The 19,800-nt window shown below is 48.0% G+C and overlaps 2 long non-coding RNA genes across 2 annotated transcripts; one reads left to right on the top strand and one right to left on the bottom strand.

Moving 5' to 3' along the window:
• Nucleotides 1-3,870: 3,870 nt before the first annotated feature.
• On the bottom strand, nt 3,871-10,448 carry LOC144731064 (uncharacterized). The gene is made up of 2 exons (XR_013587895.1): nt 10,189-10,448; nt 3,871-5,729 (listed from the first exon to the last, which is right to left on the bottom strand). It is a non-coding gene; the product is annotated as an uncharacterized LOC144731064 (long non-coding RNA).
• A 94-nt stretch (nt 10,449-10,542) lies between these two features.
• LOC144731063 (uncharacterized) lies at nt 10,543-13,674 on the top strand. Its single transcript, XR_013587894.1, has 2 exons — nt 10,543-10,758; nt 13,347-13,674. It is a non-coding gene; the product is annotated as an uncharacterized LOC144731063 (long non-coding RNA).
• The last annotated feature ends 6,126 nt before the right edge of the window (nt 13,675-19,800 follow it).

The raw sequence follows: 19,800 nt of genomic DNA, 5'->3' as shown, positions 1-19,800 counted from the left end.
TGTTTATAATCTGTTTACTTGCGCGTGTGCTTGTGGCCGCCAGAGATTCACCTGACCCTTGATGAGTGAAGAGGAGAAGGAACGAGCCGCAGGTGATACTTATCTCACGGAGCGTGCGAGAACAAAAACAATGTGAGAATGAGCATGGCCAATCAGCCCGCGGAATAATCTAGTTGTTACTTGCAGTGCCGTATTGCCAAAAAAGTGATGTAATGGAATTTGCAATGAATGAAAAGGTTCATAAACTCGCGTACATAATTAGTAATCGGGCTTTTTCTCAATTAATTCGCATGTTTGGTACGAGCCCGGGTGCAAGCAATACATTGTCAGCCCCTGTACATTTCCAACCACTTTGTAGCCCCTTCAGCCATGCTCCCCCCAGAAACATGCTTTTAGATTCTTCAAGATGCTTTGTCTGCGATACATCTCCACATGATAAGCCACTTTGTTGAGCCATCGTTTGTGATAGCCAGGTGGCTTCTAAAAAAGAGTTACATAGCTCAGTGGGTCTTGCCTGGCAACATAAACATAGTTGATCTTCTTGGTTCTTTCGGTAAAGTTATGTAACTTTAACGAACGAACCAAGAAGATGAATCCCTGCAGTCACGAAAGCTTTAAATCGAAAAATAGTTGAGTTTTATTTGTATATATTTTTTAGTTACTTATTAACCTTTCTTATACTTTGCACTCCTATCGCGTTTCTGTATTGCTTGCTGTAACGTTCTGACCCTATGCCCCTCCTGGAACATCTGTGAAAAAAGAGCTTTATAGTTCATCGGATTCCTTCAATATAAATACATATTCAGATGCTGGTAGCACCCGCCTGCTCACGCCGCTGCTTCTCAATCGGGAACCAAGCTGTGGTTCAGAAAACAGTGATAAGCAGTTGTCCGAATATGAGTCACTCCCGCGATGGATGAGCCAGTGCCCAGATGTTGGTCGCCCTTGAGTGTGCGTCGAGCGTGAGTTCGCACGTGCACAGACCATCCCGTGTGCCAGTCCATGCGGGTCACGTTGGTTATTTGACCTTTTGTTTCGCCACATCCACCCGCCCTCCCGACTCGCCACACTGCAGGTAACAAACACTTTCCTCTTTGAATCGTCCCTCGCACTGGGCCACTTTGGAATTCACTCCCGACGTCGCTCTCCCCCAAGCTCCCTACAATGGCGCGCCACGGTGGCTAGGAGATGTTAACCACGTCGCCTGGTATTCAGGAGGTCGTGGGTTCGATCCCGACCTGGTGTATATTTGGAGTTTGCGTGTCGCTCTCCCCGTAGTCGCGTGGATTTCCTCCGGTTTTTCCCTCCGCGTTTAGAAACATGCGTTTAGAAACATGCGTTTAGAAACATGCGTTTAGAAACATGCGTTTAGAAACATGCGTTTAGAGTATTTGGATGCTACACATTTCCACGTGATAAGCCACTTTGTTGAGCTATCATCTGTGGCCCGGTCGCTTCTGACAAAGAGTTATATAGCTCAATGGGCCCTACCTGGCAAAATAAAAAAATCGTTTAATTAAATAACCTTGCTCATTTCAAGAAACTCGTAGCTTCTTATTTATTACAGCTTTATCACAAAATAATCGTGGCTGTAGAGAATATGAGTAACACAATTAATAAGCATATTACGCCTCCTTCACACGTAAAAAAAAATATTCATATTTTTTTACAAACTCCATCGGCTACGCCACCCTGAGAGTGTGTACATTTCAGCAGCATTCGTTCAACACAGAACAACTCTAGATTGGTTTCGACATTTAATGTCTCAGCAGGCTTGCGTTTAAGGCAGAGTCCAAAGAAACGGTACAAATCCGCAATAGAGATTTTCGGGTTAGATCGCGTAAATATAAATGTGTCGTTGAACCCGCCACGACCCGACATAGCCAATTAGTAAGGTTTGCCACGTAACAAAATATGCCAATTCATTACTTGTATAAATATATATACAATTATTAACACATGAAGGAAGTTACTTTACGAAAGTGATGAATGTGAAGCTTCGGAGAAGGGGAGGGGAGGCACATCCAACCATCTTGTGCAGAGCCAGAGAGGAGCAGGGGGGAGATTGTCTCGCGATCTAACGCCTGAGGACGGCTGCTTGCGTTGTGGCCGAAACGTCGTGAGAATTGTTTTATTATGTTTTATTTTTATCATTTTATTACTTCCCTTCTACGTGACTTTACCTAAAGAACCAAGAAGATGAATCCCTGCAGTCACGAAAGCTTTAAATCGAAATAAAAAAAACTATTATTACGGATGATATTGATCGGGAAAGCCTCCTCCTCCTACTCGGTGTTAAACTTGACCAGGCCGATCGGTGCGGGCTGGCAACGGCGAGGGTGCATCGGCGTGGGGACGTCGTACAGCAAAAACGATGGATTTGGCTGCATTGCGTCAATGTGTAAAGGATTGAACGGAGCTCCTGTGGGTAGCTTCGATCCCGACTGCGTTCCTGGGGTGAGCAGCGCGGACTTGCTGGGTCTGCGCCTCGGTTGTGGAATTCCCTGCCGTTGGAAATTCGTTGAACCGAAAATTTGGTTACTTTTAAGTCGCGTCTAAAAACGCATTTTCTCAAGTGCGTTTATTCTATTTAGCTGCTTCTTCTCTCTTGGCCTTTATCTTAATCTTACAATGCGCCTTGAGACATTAGTGGAAGGCGCCTTACAAATACATGTAAATTATTATTACTGTATAATAGCCAAGGAGGTTATGCTCAACACAAACAATGGGTCGCAAAACGGATTGCCAAAGGCTAACAATAAAGTGCGGTCAGAATTTCCGACCACTAAAGCGGCATTGGCAAAGACAACTGCCAACATAGTATACATATTTGTTTCGGAACAAGTTGTATCAGAAAATGTATTTATTCTGGAGGAATCCGATGAGCCATAAAGCTCTTTTTTACAGATGTCCAGTCAGGGCACGGGGTAAGAACGTTACAACAACAGACTGTACAACAACACGATACAAGAAAGAAAAAAAAATCACCCAAACACAAACAAATACAACACGAAACCATCCCCATCCTACCAGGCAAAGCCCACCGAGGTATCAACTTATTTCTTCAGAAGCGTCCTCTGGCCACAAATGATGGCACAACAAAGTGACCCCATCATTTGGACACATCGATCGGAGATGACTTGAAGGTGGCGAGTGTCGTGAGTGGCTGGCATGACGCACGCCTGCTCTAGAGGCTGCTACGGCTTCGTCTCCACCAAAGCTCGTTGTGAGATCGCGAAAGACTGAGATCGCCACACGCATGCACGTGCCGGGGAGATTGTTTGTTCGTTGAGATACAAGTGTCATGATACGTGCATTGCCTTTGTACGATTCGCCTTTTGGCGTTCTCTGGTCTGACACTGGTGAGACTAGGCCATTAATCGAAGGCTGTCTCTTGTGTAGGCCAATCAGTTTCAAAGATAATGCCCATCTATTAATTATCAGAGGATGTTTGTATATTTTGCCACAAGTACGTGTGGTTAATGCAGAAATTGATGTCTTGCAAAAGGTATCTCTTTGGTGTTTGAACCTCGTAACGCCTGTTTTTATTGACAGAAAAGGGTAAACACCTATTCTTATTTTTCATCATGTTGAACTTCTTTTACACCGTACTTAGCAAACCGTGCTCATCGGAGGTGCGGGGGAAAGGACAACAAACTAAACATAACAAGCAGTTCTAAAGAAACGAGTTTGTCAATCCAGATGATGATTTTAAAGTGCCATAGCTCCCGTGGCTAACATCGGAAGGAAGAGAGCGTTCCAGACGGCCGCAGGAGCGCGTCTGAAAGCGCGGCGCGATGGCCGAGTGTTGTTGTTGTACGGGACAATCACAGCAAAGTAAACAAAAAACGACACCACGGACGACGTTAGTTTGAGAGTGTAATCACGTGTTTATTTTCACATTCGTGCTTGTTAACAAACGACGCTTACACGCAGCAACGCACTGCCCACACAATAGCGGCGATACGTCGAACAAATAGCGCCTCGTGGCAAGTCAACACTGCCGTGGAGAGCCTGGACCCCGCCATAGGAATGTGGAAAGTCCCACCACCGGCTCCGGTCCACGGAGAGATGTTGACGACCACTCCAGCGACAACCGCGCTCGTTTGAGCAGGAAGTCAGTCTGACGTTTGCCCATACTCTGGCAGATGCAATTTTATTTATTTTCTTGTGGTCATGAACTCCAGTGCAGCGTCGTCGCATATCCGACTCACAGGCGGGATGTGTAAAAAACCAACTATCAGATGCGTGAGCAATCTATAGTAGACGTTCACAGTGTGGAAGAGTAGGCCAAATACTAAAGAACTCCGTCTCTCTCTCTCTCGAGGGTATTTGGATGGCGTTCTCCCAGAAGCGTCGTTGAGCATCTGGAGGAGCTGCGTATTTTGTTTACCCCCCTGATGTGCAATGAGTGACACCACCACCACCATCGTTGCACATGCGCTGCACTGCATGCGGATGGGTTAGTAATGGGCGAGCGCGCGCGCGTGCGGTGGTCCGATACGCGACGCTGTACGGGGCCTCCCGAATGTCAACGGAGGCGATGGGTGTACCTACCGTCTTGTGCCAGCCACCTCTGTGCGCGTCCCGTTCCCCGCCGCTGAACGCGTGGGGGAGCGTGGCACTCGGGCAACTGCGAACCTGGCCACCCATCCCACCCCCCTCGCTAACAGCACTTGCCCCAACAGTCTGTCAAGGCTATACGGGGGGGGGGGGTGATCTTTTGTCTTTGTGTGTCCCCCGCGTGTCCTCTCCGGCGTGCAGAGGGGGGGGGGGGCAGGCGGCAGGGGCTTGCGGTTGGTCGCGGCGATCCTCCGGGTTGACGCGAAGCAGCGGGAAGCAGCAAGAGAACCCTTACCATTATTGGTTACAATAATGGTAACGGTTTTATTGCCACTCCCCCAGGGTCGTTCGTCTTCTTGAGCTTCCCTCCATTCAAGGGCCCCCCCCTCGCCCTAAGCCCAATACCGTCATGCTATGTTACACGTGTAATGCGTATTATAGGCCGTCGTGGGTTCGCTGTGCTCTGATAGACACATTCACCACTCTTGCAGAGATAACAAACCAAAAATCAATTAGAGAGCGATAAACATGCTGGTGGACAGGTGCCATCGAGATTGTGGAGAGTCATCGAGTGTTCGTCTCTGCGTCTCCACTGAGACGGTGTTTCCCCACCTGAGTAATGTGCAGAGATATGTCAATCAGCGAATATATCAATTACTTTACAGCGAAGTCGATTCCAAAAAAAAACTAATTACAACATATCCCTGTTGGGAAACGGTTAGTTTTTTTTTTAAGTTTAAAATTATCTTCTACAGAATGAATACGTTTGCTTCTATATACAATTGAGCACACACGATTTTTGTTTTACAATTCTCTAAAGTGCAATTCTCGGTCACCCTACGTCTAGATTTGGCCCTCAACTCTGGAGAAGACTGCGGGAATATCCACGACTGGCTCCGAGTGAACGCCCGCTCATCGGGAGGAAACCCTTTGAGTCTTGACTCGGGGAGGCGACGCCGTTCGTGGGCCTCGCCGACGCAGACAAGGACATAGCCCTCCGCAGCACATCATATATACTGTAATGGTTCAGCAGTGATTTACAGTATAGTATGATATCCTGCACAGACGTGCTAGTCGGGAAGTCCCGCTTGTGGCCCATGTCGAGGCCAGCTGCGTGGAGTGTGCCACCCTCCGTGCCACCCGCCGTGCCACCCTCCACGCGTTACCTAAACGAGACAAAACAAGACGACGCGGTCTGAACGCGCGAAACATCGAGCCGCGCTGAAGTTTTCGATCGACGGACACTCGGCTGTTATCCGCGTCGAAGCCACGTGGAACCGCCATAGGGCCTCGTTTCTCACTCGATATATTTTTGTATCCTTCCCGGGAACGCTGCTGACTGGCTGGCTTGGGAGTAGCGATTACCGGTGTAAGGCACTACCACTAAGAGCACAAGGTACGCCTATTAACAACAATCCCATATTATTATGGTACACCTATAATCCTACAAGTAGGTTAAGGGATATACGAGGCGGAAGGGGTGTGGATGGCGCTCCTGACTTAATGAAGCGCTGCTAGGAGGCAAATAATCCCCAACTGGAGTGGCTTGAAAAGGACTGAAAAGGACTGAAAAGGAGTGGCGGGAAATTTGAGTTGTCGAGGAAGACGCTGATAATAATCAGTTGCACGGGGGAAGAAATTGGGGGTGAGATGACGGTTAGGGGGGGGGGGGGTGCAAAAGGAATGTGATGAGCAAGATACAAATTAATGAATGATGCTGTAGCATCCTCTGTTTGGTGAGAACGTATCGGCCATTTCCCGCATTAACGGCAGCATGACAAAGAAAACCCCAAGACCGTGTTCGCTTAACGCAGCGGCCATGAATCGCGACCAAATGTTCGGCAAAGTCCAGCCGTAGGCAACAAAAAATTAACCCGTAACAACAAAGTTTTTCACTATAAATCCTTTATATGCGTGGTGGCTAGAGTCCTCTCGTCCTCTGGCTTGAGATGGCTGCCACCTATGGGTCAGATGATTGCCTGCCACCATTAAGCAATTGGTAATTAAATAGAATTTTTTTTTTCCTAAAAAGTGTAAAATTTTGGGAAAATTTTTTCACGAAAATAAATTGTCACGCACAATGAGTCTGTGTGCAAAATGTCAGCTCGATTGGATCACGGGAAATGGGTTAAAAAACGACCGAAAGATTTGCACGGTCGTAAGCGCGCAAGCAAGCAAGTGAACTTAATATAAAGGATTAAAAAAATGGGGAAACGCGAGGTTGTGTTGTTGTTTTTTTAAAACCCCGCAGGTACAAAAGGCGCGCGTCGGTTTGACTCGTGATTGGAACGTGTTGTAACTATCGGGAAGGGCACGTTACAAACTTGCGGTCATTTCCCTTCCAAGTCTGATCTTGCATCACGGCATTTAGCCCCCTCTCTCTCCACCGGCAAGCTCGTGAAATTAATGTCACCGGTGTTTTAAACTCACAGGTTCAATTTATAAAAAAAAAAAGTTAGTAACCCATCCCGAGTTAATGATTTAACTCTAATGAACTCGTACTTAAAAAAAAACATCTATAGTAATTTTGGAGCTTTCGTGACTGCAGGAATTACTCTTTGGTTCTTTCGGTAAAGTCACGTATAAAGATACAAGAATAAATTAAATAATTATTTAGTTTATTATTATTTTATCTTTATACGTGACTTTACCGAAAGAACCAAAGAGTAACATCTATAATGCTTACATGTGTAGCTAAAGTCCCGTAAAAAAAACTAATACAAATACACCCCAATCAACATTCGGAAAATAATCCGTGCTGGAGAATGATGAACCGCACTTTCCAGCACATTCGCCGACTGTGCCTGAGCTTTATTTATTGCTTTATCCATTCAAGCTTGAGGCCACTTGACCGTTTCTCGACGGCTTTGAACGCCTGAAATTCTCTGCGGATTGTACCCGGCCCTTGCCCGATCGGTGACGTTCGCCTTCTTCACCTGTCAACGGCCGCGCGTTTCTGTGATCCGCGCACGCGTGAGCTGGGGGGGGGGGGGGGTGCGTTTTTGTCAATTGGTCAATCTGCCCAAAAAGGGGGTCATGGTAAGCCGGGGTCAATTGCCATTCCAAGTTAAGTAATTCTCTCCTGCAGAACATCTGAACGTAGAGTACTTTCCATTCAGGCTGAAGCCACGAGATATAGCTACACCGGATGGAATGGCAAAGCGTGATTGTCGTATGTGCCGTCGTAATGATATTCATGTTCAGCATTTGGCAATCCACTGCTGGATGAAATGCCTCCCCCAACACGCCTTACTGGCCATGGGGGTTGTTGAACATACTTCACCATGCCGGTCAATGTGGGCTGGTGAAGTGGGCCGATCGTGGGGGGGGTCGCGGTTTTGGGCGGGGTGGCAAGGCCCGGGACTAGTTTCAATAACACTCGCCACTGATGTTCGCCCTGGTCAGGAATCAAACGCTGAGATCCCTTACATGAATTACTTCTGTTCCAAACAAAGTCGGGGGTGGGGAGGGGGGCATCACTTTCCCATTCCACCCCATCACTGAGGGTAAAGTTCTCGTAATTACGTGGCAATCAAACCGCTATTTTAAAAAAATTTCATGAGCTGGATATTTGAACGAAATAATGTGTGAAACCAAATTTACCAGCGATGGGGGATCGTTATCGGGCCGCCGGATTCGTAGCACGGTGCGCTAACCACTGCGCCACCACTCCCCACTGTACTATAGAAAAAAATCAAAGATCCCCCATATAGCTTTCACAGACGGTTGGGGCAAGTGCTGTTAGCGAGCACCTATGAAGGCCGATACGGCGCACTAGAGAGTGGGTGGCCAGCACCACGCTCGACCGCCTTTGTCTCCTCAGTGGCGATGTTTGCACACCGCATCAGTTACTCATTTGAGGCCAAGTCGACCTCGGGGAGGCCCAGGACCGGTTCAGATAATCGTCAGCGGTGTTTCGAACTCGGGTCGCCGGGTTTGTAGCACCGCGCGCTAACCCCTGCGCCACCACGCCCCACTGTACTATTTAGACACACTATTAAAAGCAAAGTGCGCGGACTGCATCTTGCTTGGTTCGTGCGTTTTGAGGCGCGAAAAGCCACACCAGGAAGAAGGGCGGCTAACCGCTGAAATGTCACTTGTGCAGCCGTAAACACAATTTGATTTTTAAAAACACGTAAAGCGGAGGAATTGCAGGACGGCGATAGTTTCGTGTCCGACGGACGGGAAATGTTTCTGTGAGCACCGGTGAGAGCCCCGATGAGAGCCCCGGCGAAACGTGGGCCAAGACCTGGAACAAGGGCTGCAGGAGAAACGAGTGCACACAATCGCAAAGCATGGAAATCCCGAAATTAGGCGTAATATCCGTTTAAGAGAATTTACAGTGGAGCAGTGGCGTGCCGTGGGTATTTGGGGGCATGGGCCCCCCCCCCCCCCCCGTGGTGGAAGGAATGAAAATTAAATTTGGGGCCTGCTGTCCGATTTTCCCCCTCCCTTTCCTCCTTCTTCGTAGCCTGGGCCCCTCCGGCGTGTAGGCCCCACCGGTGCAATTACACCGCCCTCGATAGCTTACGTGCCCCATGCAGTGGAAAGTATCTACACAGATCAGTAAGAAGTTTTTGAAAAATTACAACAAAGATGAAGATTAAGTGAGGTGGAAGGTGGCGCGAGAGAGGAAGCCGGTGTGCACGGGGCGAGACACGTGTCTACGCTGGCCCAAGGGTGGCCTCAGGGGCCACACATCCTCATGTGCACATAAGCATGGGACAATGCACGCGGTGGCCGCGTCGTTTAGAGACTATATTTCCATGACAAATCGTCTTTTTTGATACTCGGAGAAAATGTTACTTTCTTGGATCTCAGTACATAACGGAAATTTGGCATTTAGTTCCTCAACATATTTGCCATACGCAAGGAATGGAATGAAAGTTGATTACACTTTGTACGACAATATTTCGTTTAAAAAAAAGCAGTGGAATTTAACTATTTTGGTTCCCAAAAGTTTGGGGATTTTTTTTTATGAGCAAGCGGAGTCGCTTTCTAGGCATCGAATTCGGTGGAAATATTTTCCATTTGCCATCTGCGTTTACGAGCAAAGTTTTATTTATTTCGCGGTTGTAAATTAAAAAAAAAATGACGGTCCATTCCCAGCAACGTTCGTCAGAAAATGTTAACTGCCGACTTCTGACGATTTAATTCGAGAATTTGAATGTTTGGTCTGCTCTCACGACCACCGTGACAACGACGATGATTCACGTTGTGAGCAGTGCTCACTCGCCACACCGCGTGGCATCTGGAGCCATTTTTTGTGGCGGCGGTGAACATTTCTAGCACGTGGTGGCTCCAGTGTTTAGTTACAAAAAAATATTTCCACCACATTTTAAACTTAATAAATGTTATAAACGAGAATAAGAGAAATGCGTGTTTACGTTTCACGTCATATGGAGTTCACGGGGTAAAAAAACAACCAACCCAATAATTATTTTTATTTTACATAACAAAAATGTTTTATCAGCTCTACCACATTTCCCCTTTTTCAACTGCAGTACGTCCATGCAGACCGTAGCTACCGTGCATAAGTACACTTCAAGGGGTCGGACTACATCGCGTTGTAAAAATTACCGAATAAGACGAAACTCCGACAAGTTCAAAAAGACGATCGTTTACCTGTGTTCGATGAATTCTGGCGACGACCGGCGAGGGGCCTCGACTTGATGTCCCCTTCTCAAAAGTGTGCCCGGTGAGAGACAGCCACAGTGGGCACGTGCTTAAGTAACCAGCGCCGGAGACGGGGGCGTCGCTGGTTGGCTGGGTGAGAGGGGCAGGCAGGGCAGGGCGGAGGAGGGGCAGGGGGGGAGGAGGGCAGGGGCCGGTGGAAAGAGGGCCCCCCCCAGTTGGGCCTGTGCGTGGAGGGCGTGAGCATGGGCACGAGCTGGGGCCGCCTGCACGACCGCTGATAAGCGCTGTGCTTGCAGTCAGTCTCCCTGACCCCCCCCCACCACCACCCCCCTTTCTCCCCTCCCCCCTGACCCAGCGAGATAACGGATGACCACAATGCTGGAGAAATTCATGCTCCGTTTTTAACTCTTTGGCGACCAGAGTGTTTTTTTGTGTGTGTGTTGTGTTGCCCACCGGCTTGTTTACTAGACATCTTCCCCGGCCCTGTCATGTCACAGGGATGAAGTTAATCTCTGGTGGTGTGGGCACACAGGTTAACACCCCATCCGGGGTCAAGAGGTGGGTCATGGTACTTTGAAGTTTGTGCAATTAATGAAATATATCTGAGAAAATAAAGTGTCTTGCTGCTCAAGCAAGGAATGGGGCAGCACTCGTCCCTACAGGTGGCCCTGAGTCGGTGTTGGGAATTCCACATTCCTATGATGAGAGGTGGGGGGGGCAGTCTAGATAAAGGAATTTTAATACGTGTGAGATTCATAAATTGGACCCCAATTGAAAGTTATTGGAAAATGATCTAACGTATAAATGGTCAAGATTACATATTTATTCAGTGGCATTTTAATTACGTGGTCACAAAAAAAATTAATCCGTAAAAACTAAGTTTTTCACTATAAATCCTTTATATGCGTGGCGGCTAGAGTCCTCTCGTCCTCTGGCTTGAGATGGCTGCCACCTATGGGTCAGATGATTGCCTGCCACCATTAAGCAATTGGTAATTAAATATTTTTAAAAAATTCCTAAAAAGTGTAAAGTTATGGAAAAATGTTTTCACGAAAATAAATTGTCACGCACAACGAGTCTGTGTGCAAAATGTCAGCTCGATTGGATCAGGGGAAGTGGGTTAAAAAACGACCGAAAGATTTGCACGGTCGTAAGCGCGCAAGCAAGCAAGCAAGTGAACTTAATATAAAGGATTTAAAAACCACACGCACCCCACAGTGAAAGCCACACGGCATTAAAATTTCACTTATTTTGTAACTGGGGCTGTGTGTTGTTTTGAGCGGTAAAAGAGAGGAATCAAGGAGGCAAATTACGATTTTTTTTTGTCGACTGCGACGAAAAGAAACGCAGCTACCAAGTTGAGCAATACGACACGGGATTCTTGGAAATTGGCCGACGTACGTCCGAGCTCCGACACGGTCGGTTATTATTCCGCGTCTCAAAACCCCTTCGCCACCCTAAACCACTTTAATTGCCAGAGGCCGCAATCCACAACAACACCCACAGCGTTGATAATCTAGGCAAAAAAACATTTCCACGAACGCGTCACTGCCAAAACAAAACCTGTCTTATTTATAGATTTCATTTGCTTCACTTGGATGTGCGCGGCAATTGCATTTCTCTAAAGTTTTATATATTTACGTGTTTTTTTATATTTATATTCGCCAAAGCAACTTTAGCGATGAGCAGTGAGCGTTCTTAAGTGGGGCGTTATCAGCTGGCTCAGGGGGTTCGTCGGGCAGCGATGTGCGTGGCCGTTGGGATGGAAGGGGGGGGGGGCCCTGACCAGATATTAATTCTGGCAACCCCCCCCCCAACTTTCAATCTATAAAACCCGAGCGTGATGACATGAAGAGAGATGTAGCAGAAGAGATTGTTGAGAGAAGAGGAATTTCGACACGCCGTAGAGATGGAGTAGAAATGAGAGAAAGCCGATTCAGACGAGAGATTAGGGCGATTCGCCGGCTCGGGTCAACGTGCGTGTGTTGTTGAAACCTCTTCCGAGCCAATCGGAGATGCTTGCTTTTGTTTGTTTGAATTTGAGCTGATAGATTTTACGCAAACCTATTTTTTTTTTCACGAATCCCCCCCCCTCCCTGCTCCATTGGGCTGCTTGGGTAGGGGACGTAAATCGCTAACGTTTGACGCCGCCACGGGTCGCGAGAAGCGTCCCTTATTAGCCCCCCACCCCCACCGCTCTCAACCAACAACGCCACCGCGAGCGGGCCACTATGTGGTCTAACGAACGCCCCCCACTATCGGGCGGCAGCCACACGTGGAGACCGGGGGTGGGGTGAGGGAAGAGCGTTGGCCTCTCCCTCCGTGATACGACTCCCCCGTGCCACCACACCCACCACCGTCCCCATCTGCGCTCTAACCACCACCCCCAGCACCACCGCCACCACCACCACCGCCACCGCCACCACCATCACCAACATCACCACCACCATCACCACCACCACCGCCACCACCACCAACACCGCCACCACCACCAACACCGCCACCACCACCAACACCGCCACCACCACCACCGCTACCATCAACACCGCCACCACAGCCATCACCACCGCCACTGCCACCACCACCGCCACCACCACCGCCACCACCACTGCCACCACCATCGTCACCGCCACCTTCCACACCTAAGCCCGCCAGTAACCAAGGATTTGGGGGTGTGGCGGAGAGGAAAATGTCTCTCAAGAACTTCTGAGAAATTTTCTTTTGTCGTTGCGGCCGTTGCGACTTTGCCGTTCGAATGCTCACAAAAAGTCTCGCCCGGCATCCCACCCACCCACCCACTCGCCGCCCCCCCCTCCACCCCCAAGCCGTACGGACAGAGATGATAGAGCGGCAGGCCATGCTTTCGGCTGCATCATCAACAATATTAGTATTAATATTCACATATTGTATATATCGTCCGCACAACGTGATGTCATGGATGTCTAGCAGCAGTTGTTTTCGTCCAGGGGACCTCCAAATGACAGCAATGAGAGCTGATACCTGCTCATAATTTATGCACTTCGAAATCATCTCCAATGAAAACGCATTTCTGTAGAACTGCTCTTTTGCGTTTGGTGTGTTGCCCTTCCCCGTACCTCTCGATTAGCATGTTCAGCCTCTAATCAATCCACTGCTGCATTTCTCAGGATCGTCCCCCTGTTGGGGCAGCCATCTATAGGTCTTCCTCCGACCTTAAGGGTCCCGGTTTGTGCCAAGTTGCGTAACAATTCACCACTCGAGGCACAGGCAATGATTCACAGACACGCGCCACACCTCCGATTGGCACGGTTGGCTACGTATGGTGGAAAGAAGTTGAACGCACATTCATACGTACGTGCGTGCGTCCCTTCCTCCGAGTGGAATTTAAGATCATGTTGCTCGCAGTTAAAGCTCCACTTTATATTCAGGAGCGAATTCAATCCTCTAAAAACCTTTCTTTAAAAGAAAAAATCCAATTAAAGGTTCATTCCTCTATTTTGCCACGTGCATCATTCTTTTAGTTATCGCTCCCTCTTCATTCATGGCGCCTCGATATTTGTTTGGTGTTAAGGCGCTTTATGAGTGTAAATTATTATTATTAATGAATGAATGAGTGTATGTCTCCCCACACCTTTCGGACATGAGGGCTGTTTGGCTGTTTCACCATACTTCAACACACCGGTGGTCAGCGTGGATTGGCGAAAGGGGTGGCGAGAGATGGTCAAGATATCACTTTTGCCACAACATGGTGTCCATGACCGAGACCTCAAACTCAGGCGGCTTTTGGTCCGTAGCGCAGCGCACCAACCCACCGTGCCCACGTCGCTCCGCCCAGCCGCAGCAAAGAGATGCTGAAATAAAAGAAATCACTCACAGCTCGGGACAAGCATGAAGCAGTCGAAGATCCATCCACCCACACTCGGTGACGAGACAACACATCACCAAGTCTGGACTGCGGTCGTTCGTCAAAAAATCGAAGTCTCGTACAGGACCCTACCGTCAACCTTCTACGCCGCCAATGTGTCGACCATCAACCCAATCGGGACGGGGCCACGTGGCCGCAGCGGCCACCCGATGATGCCACAAACGTCAAAGATTCGGCGGCCTGCGAGTGGTGCGGTCACGAATCCAAAACCATCGAGCGCATCGCAAACACTCCGCCGCCGCCGCTGCTGCTGTGTTCACTCCCTTCAAGGAGGAACGGCTCGGCTCTCCAACACACCGGCGCAGTGCTCGACTAGTGACGAATTGGCCACGTGGTGTTTACGTGACAAACCTTACTAATTGGCTGTGTCGGGTGGTGGCGGGTTGAACGACGCATTTATCTCTTTACACGATCTAACGCAAAAAAACACCTCTGTTATGGATTATATTGGTCGCGTGTTAAACAAATCCACTCTGCTTCTCAAAAGACAATTGAGTGGATAGTAACATCTACAATTGCATGTTTCATTTTCTGCTATTAATTCGTACGAAAGAAGGGTTTATATACTCACAAGCGTCCGTTGTAGAGTGCCATTCATCCAGAATGCGTCGTCGGATGTCGTCATGATGAGAGAGAGACACGCAAACTCAAAATATACAACAGGCATTGTCAGGCTCGGGATCGAACCCACGACCTCCTGCATACCAGGTGAGGTAGTTAACATCTCCTAGCCACCGTGATGACGATGAGAGAGAGAGACACGCAAACTCCAAATATACAACAGGCATTGTCAGGCTCGGGATCGAACCCACGACCTCCTGCATACCAGTGAGATAGTTAACTTATCACCACCGTGATGACGATGAGAGAGAGAGAGAGACGCAAACTTCAAATATGCAACAGGCATTGTCAGGCTCGGGATCGAACCCACGAAGCACCTGCATACCAGTGAGATAGTTAACTTATCACCACCGTGATGACGATGAGAGAGAGAGAGAGACGCAAACTTCAAATATGCAACAGGCATTGTCAGGCTCGGGATCGAACCCACGACCTCCTGCATACCAGTGAGATAGTTAACTTATCACCACCGTGATGACGATGAGAGAGAGAGAGAGACGCAAACTTCAAATATGCAACAGGCATTGTCAGGCTCGGGATCGAACCCACGAAGCACCTGCATACCAGTGAGATAGTTAACTTATCACCACCGTGATGACGATGAGAGAGAGAGAGAGACGCAAACTTCAAATATGCAACAGGCATTGTCAGGCTCGGGATCGAACCCACGACCTCCTGCATACCAGTGAGATAGCTAACTTATCACCACCGTGATGACGATGAGAGAGAGAGAGAGACGCAAACTTCAAATATGCAACAGGCATTGTCAGGCTCGGGATCGAACCCACGAAGCACCTGCATACGAAAGACGGAACACGCTCTCACGCTGCTGCTATTTCTCCAAGGTGGAAAGAAAACGAAGGCGAGTGAACATTTCCGCTCAAATGCGTCACGTCCAAGAACAGTCTCCCGTCTGGTCGGCGAGGAATATGATTCACCACCACCCCCTTCCTCCTCCTCCTGTCTGACTCATGATTTCGTCGCAATTTTTGGGACGCAAATTGATTCGAATAATCGACTCAAAGAATCGACACACCCCCCCCCCTTCCACCACGTGTTTGTGGAATGAGATGGCAGGGGCAGCATTTCCCTACGCGGCAATCACATGTAACGTATGAAAAATAAGAGTAGGAAAATAGGCGTTGTAAGTTGTTCCAACACAAAATAGAAATCTTTTGGAAGGAATCAAGTCTGCATGTAACCACGCGTACTTGCGGTGAACATGCAAACACACGTGCTCTGATGATAATATACGGGCATTGTCTTCGACACTGATTGGCCTACACCAGAGACAGCCTTCGATGAATGGCCTCGTCTCACCGGTGTCAGACCAGAGAACGCCAAAAGGCGAACCGTACAAAGACAATGCCACACGTATCAACACATTCCTCCTGCGGAGGGAGCTGGTAGGAACGTTGGATTGCTCGGTCAATGGCCAGGGTCAACGGCGGCGTGGTGTATTCCGCAAATATGCCCGACTGTGAGGGCGGGCACAAGCCGGCGTGAGTAGGTTAAACGTTGAGTTTTATAAGGGCACCACGAGGTGACCAGCTCCTCCCCACCCAGCCCCACCCCTCCCACCCCTCCCCACCCAGACCCTCTCCACCCTCCCCTCTCCACCCAGCCCCACCCCTCCCATTTTTGGATGCACGACGGACGGACACAATAATCCCCTGTGGGCTGGTGGAACCAGGAGGTTCCTACCAGTATGACACTTGTATCTCAAGGTACAAACAATCTCCCCGGCACGTGCATGCGTGTGGCGATCTCAGTCTTTCGCGATCTCACAACGAGCTTTGGTGGAGACGAAGCCGTAGCAGCCTCTAGAGCAGGCGTGCGTCACAGACCTGGTCTTCACCTGAGGACGGCTGCTTGCGTTGTGGCCGAAACGTCGTGAGAATTATTTAATCATGTTTTATTTTTATTATTTTATTACTTCCCTTCTACGTGACTTTACCGAAAGAACCAAGAAGATGAATCCCTGCAGTCACGAAAGCTTTAAATCGAAAAAAAATATTGGGGAAGAGAGTTTAGACATAAAAAAAACATGATACTAGCATGGTGAACATTTTTATTCACGATTTTTTAACCTAGGTCAAAGGTCACGGGTCATCCATAGCTCATCATTACTGCCGCAGAACCCTTGTGTAAGAGATATTGTTCGGTCGACTTAAGAGTTAATTCCTTCTTGATCATGTTCAATAAATGAAATGTCCACCAATAACTATGGGACCTTTTTTCCAGTATCAAAATGATGGAAAAACAAAGATAGAATTTACCCCTTTTTGGCAATAAAACAGGAGGTATGAAGATGTTCAAATACCAAATAGATAACTATTGCAAGGCATCAGTTCCGCATTAACCACACATACTTGTGGAAAAACATGCAAACAAACATACCCTGATAATATATGCATTGCCTTTGAAACTGATGCTGGCAAAAGGTCCCGTAGATTATCTTTGTGCTGTTCGCCCTTTGTCGCCTAAAAGCGAGGCTGGGTTAACCTTTGACACGCACGGTCGATGCGGCCCACGACATCACGTGACACGTCCCATAACCACCACATCGGGCCTAGCACCACATCGAAATGTCATTCTAACCCAAAGTTGTCCGTCACTGAAACCACATTGGTTGTGCTAATCAGGCACCAGTGGGCAATATGTTTGACCCGGCAACAGCGGTGCGTTCATCTCACTGCTTGGCCCGAAGTGCATCCCCTTCTTCGCGCTTTCTGCGCGCCGAGAGTGAGGCCTAACTGCCCGAGGTGTTTGAAAGTGTTTCGTGCGCGGCCCTCGGCAAGGAAGGCCGTTCCCTCCCACCCCCTCGGCCCGAGACACCGCAAAGCCACATTGATGGTTTTGCGCCGTTGTCTATTATTATTTAGCTCCTTGCCACATCCGCTGAGACGCCAACAGATGTGGGTGCATCCACGTTTAGCTTGGTGTAAAGCAGAAGCCCACAGTTTGCGACGCGTGTTTTAGTTCCCTTTGTTGGGGCGGCGCATGGCAACGTTAGCGATGTTAACAATATTAACGCTTTTAACGCGACCCACATCAGCGTTACAAACGCAACGTTGCATTTCATGATAATTAAATATTGAATTAAAATTTTCTTTCAAAAAAGATCATTTTGATATTGCGATCATGATTTGCTAGCTATATGTTTGATTTCGCTTATCTGTTATTGTTCGTTATTGATTAATTTTACTGTGACTTGTTGCGTATGTCGGAGTAAGCGGTGGTGTTGTTGTTTTTGGTTGATGAAACCAGATTTAAGAGCTTCTTGGCTCACGGGGTAATTCAAAATAAACTGAACTGAACCACCAGTTCTGCCATCTCAGGGTATTTAAAGGAGCTCACACTTTTCGCGCACAGGAATTTCCCAAGGCTACGGCGTGCTGAGATGCCGAGATGTTAATTTTCCTCTCAGCCGTGGGACGTTTCGACGCTTTCCAACTAATTTTGAAAAGCATTTATGCATTAGCCCCGTCCGTCCGTGCGTAATGGTAAACTGTTAAATAACGAAATAAAAAAAAACATTTTACCAAGAAGGGCCATCTGAGCTCTATAGATTTTTTTTTTCAGAAGCGACCTGGCCACAAATGATATCTCAACTAAGTGGCGTATGATGTGGAAATGTATCGCAGCCAAATGGCGTGTAATTGGTTCTCTGCCGGACACGTGACCAATTAGGTGCAGGGTGGCACTCTCCCAAACCCATAAATGTTTAAATCAGGTAAGGCCCACCTGAGCTTTACTCGAAAGCTTTTTTACAGAAGCGACCTGGCCACAACGAAGTCACTTACCATCATGTGGGAATTCATCGCAGCCAAATAATCTAAACGCATATTTCTAAACGTGGAGGAAAAATCCAGAGGACCCGGAGAAAAAAATCCACGTAACCACGGGGAGAGAGACACGCAAACTCCAAATATACAGCAGCAGGCGACAGGGTCGGGATCGGGATTTAACTCGTGACCTCCTGCACACCAGGTGAGGGAGATAACATCTCCTAGCCCACCGTGGCGCCTATTCAATAAGTAATTGATAACAGTGACGACGTTTAATTGACGAGAAAATGATGGAAATAACTTGGGCACAGAGGTGATGGGAGGGAATTCCAAAGTCGAGCAGTGCGAGGGAAAGCAGAATTTTTTTTCTTATGAGGTGCCGTGTGGTGATTGAATGAGTGGGTGAGTGAGTAGGTGAGTGAGTAGGTGAGTGAATAGGTGAGTGAGTAGGTGAGTGAGTAGGTGAGTGAGTGGGTGAGTGTGTAGGTGGGTGAGTGGGTGAGTGTGTAGGTGGGTGAGTAGGTGAGTGAGTAGGTGAGTGAGTAGGTGAGTGAGTGGGTGAGTGTGTAGGTGGGTGAGTGGGTGAGTGTGTAGGTGGGTGAGTAGGTGAGTGAGTAGGTGAGTGAGTAGGTGAGTGAGGAGGTGAGTGAGTAGGTGAGTGAGTAGGTGAGTGTGTTTTTGTGTTGAACGCAGTGCGGATGAGACGAAGCAGTCGGGGTTCCACAACATTTACAATCTGAGTACATCTGCTGAATACTCAGATTGTGCATCTGAGTACTCAGATTGTAAATGTTGTGGATTTGCTCTCCAACGTACCGGTGTAGTGCTGTCCTAGAAACGAATTGGCACGTTTTGTTTACGTGACAAACCTTACCAATTGGCTGTGTCGGGTGATGGCGGGTTTAACGACGCTTTTATTTCGTCCCGCAAAGCCCTTTGCGTTGCATTCCATGCATGCGTTGTGCTATGGAGGGTAAACGACGTTTTGATGAGAGTCCTCTCACCTACAGACGGTCGCTTGTGTTGCGATCGAAACGTCGTGATCTATTAATTTTCTACCCACGTGATTTTACCGAAAGAACCAAAGAGTATGGATTGCCTGCAGTCACGAAAGCTTCAAATCAAGATATGGAGGGTAAATATTCTTAGTTTTTTTCGGTAAAGTCACGTAGGCAAAAAATAAAAAATTATAAAAGTAAAATAAAAAATAAAATAAAATATTTATTTTTATTTTACTTTTATTAATTTTATTAAGAATATGAATCCTTGCAGTCACGAAAGCTT

This window comes from Lampetra planeri, chromosome 37 (assembly GCF_965212315.1).
Source record: "Lampetra planeri chromosome 37, kcLamPlan1.2.h2, whole genome shotgun sequence".
In the NCBI taxonomy this organism is placed as follows: domain Eukaryota; kingdom Metazoa; phylum Chordata; class Hyperoartia; order Petromyzontiformes; family Petromyzontidae; genus Lampetra; species Lampetra planeri.
The sequence above is the reverse complement of the archived record's forward strand: the minus strand, read 5'-3'. Positions and strand labels throughout refer to the sequence as shown.